Source organism: Hylobates moloch, unplaced genomic scaffold (assembly GCF_009828535.3).
Source record: "Hylobates moloch isolate HMO894 unplaced genomic scaffold, HMol_V3 SCAFFOLD_5, whole genome shotgun sequence".
Classification (NCBI taxonomy): Eukaryota; Metazoa; Chordata; class Mammalia; order Primates; family Hylobatidae; genus Hylobates; species Hylobates moloch.
Window position 1 is genome coordinate 75,451,792 of NW_026652280.1, and position 2,496 is coordinate 75,454,287.

At 37.6% G+C, this 2,496-nt stretch overlaps 1 pseudogene; it reads left to right on the forward strand.

The window, feature by feature from the left end:
• Positions 1–551: 551 nt before the first annotated feature.
• Positions 552–1,469, forward strand: LOC116468181 (olfactory receptor 9G1-like; annotated as a pseudogene).
• Positions 1,470–2,496: the final 1,027 nt, after the last annotated feature.

Genomic DNA, 2,496 nt, shown 5'->3' on the forward strand with positions numbered 1-2,496 from the left:
GATAGACCTAATTAGATGAGAACTTCATCATTCGGTTTAGCCATGTGAGATCATTGAAACTTGAATGGAGTAGAGGTAGGAAAAGCTCAAGTGGAACAATCTTATATTGTTCTATATTTACTCAGAAATAACACTGTTTACTAATATTGATGTTTATTAATGCTAATATTGAGAGTTGAGTGTGAACTGAGTGTTTTTCCTAGGTCCCAAAAGAAAGAGCATACAAATAAAAATCGTGTACACTTGAATTTTAATTTATTTACCTACAAAGTGACTTAGGTTAATGAGAAGTTAGTGTGTCAAGAATTGTCTTTACAGTCTAAGAAAGATGTATGCTAGATATATTTCTCTTTACATATTTCAATAGAACATTTGTAGTTCTATATGAAGAAAATCCTGAAGAGAGTGGATAGATTTTCAAGTCATCATAAGCAATACATAATTACATTTAAAATTGGTGTCTCAATTATTGTTATTATTGTGTTTATTATAGAATATGTGATGCAAACTGAGCTCATTTTCTTTTTGCATAGGTGAGATTCCTTACAGCCATGCAGAGGAGCAATCACACAGTGACTTAGTTCATCTTGCTGGGCTTCACCACAGATCCAGGGATACAGCTGGGCCTCTTCGTGGTGTTCCTGGGCGTGTACTCTCTGACTATGGTAGGAAATATCACCCTCATCGTGTTGATCTGTAATGGCTCCGGCCTCCACACACCCACGTATTTTTTCATTGGAAATCTGTCATTTCTGGATCTCTGGTATTCTTCTGTCTATACCCCAAAGATCCTAGTGACCTGCATCTCTGAAAACAAAAGCATCTCCTTTGCTGGCTGCCTGTGTCAGTTCTTCTTCTCTGCAGGGCTGGCCTGTAGTGAGTGCTACCTGCTGGCTGCCATGGCTTATGACCGCTACATGGCCATCTCCAAGCCCCTGCTTTATGCTCGGGCCATGTCCATAAAGCTGTGTACATTGCCGGTAGCAGTCTCATATTGTGGTGGCTTTATTAACTCTTCAATCATCACCAAGAAAACGTTTTCCTTTAACTTCTGCCATGAAAACATCATTGATGACTTTTTCTGTGATTTACTTCCCTTGGTGAAGCTGGCCTGTGGCAAGAAGGGTGGCTATAAGGTTCTGATGTACCTCCTGCTGGCCTCCAATGTCATCTGCCCCGCGGTGCTCATCCTGGCCTCCTACCTCTTTATCATCGCCACTGTCTTGAGGATCTCCTCCTCCGAGGGCCGCCTGAAAGCCTTCTCCACATGCTCCTCCCAACTGACCTCTGTCACTTTATACTATGGCTCCATTCTCTACATCTATGCTCTCCCCGGATCTAGCTATTCTTTTGATATGGGCAAAATAGTTTCTACATTTTACACTGTGGTATTCCCCATGTTGAATCCCATGATCTACAGCCTAAGGAATAGGGATGTGAAAGAGGCTCTGAAAAAACTTCTTCCATAAATCAAGATTATCTCCACTAGAGGAGAAACAAAGACGACCGTAGATGGAGTGTTTTGTATTTCAAACAGAGTTACCATTGTGCTTTATCATGATCAGTCCCCCTCTTGATACATGACAGTTACAGACACATGCAATAAGAAAATTAGGAAAATTTAGGAGAAAAACTTCTGAATATATAAGAATTTGAATTGAATTTCCTATCTCTCTTATTAAAAACAAACATAAACCTTAAGCCCAAAACCTCTCCTATATCTTCATAAAGTGAGGAATAGCCTACCTCATTAGCCTAAGATTTGGCTAACTGATACATATAGAAGAGTATCTATATAGTTCCTAGAACTAGGAAGAATTGTGCTCAATTTTTAATATTTTCCTGTGGTTAATAACTAGCTGACATTCATCACTTTCCATTCCCTGAACAGAATATCTTAAACATTGTTCTACATGCTTTCCCCCCCGCAAGAAGAATTATCACAAAGATCCAGAGGAACCCAAGAAATAACTCAGTACAAATGAGACCCAGAAAGGCATGACCTTGCTATGCCTCTTACATAAGTTTCTTGATTAAGAAAAAAATTCATCAAGATGCCATACATACGATTTTTGTAATTCACTGTATAATTCCCAGAGCTCTTCTTTATTTTACAGGGGTGAACTTACAAGGACTTTTACATTTAAATTGTGACCTTCTGAGCATCAAAGGGCAATTATCATCATTTAAAAAATAATTATTATTCTGGCAAAGTGAAACAATTTCAAAAATAAAAGCCTATGAGTACACATTGATCAATAGATATTTTATTTTTATTTTTAATAGATAACTTTATAGAGAGAATATGTATGTACAGGTGTGATTCAACAAACGGATATTTCACTTAGCATAATCTCTTCTATGTTTATTTACGTTGTTGCAGGTGACAGAATTACATTTCTTGTAAGGCTGAATAGTATTCCATTGTGTACTATATGCCACTTTTTCTTTTATCGATTTATCTGTTGATGGGCACTTATGTTGTTTCTACATGTT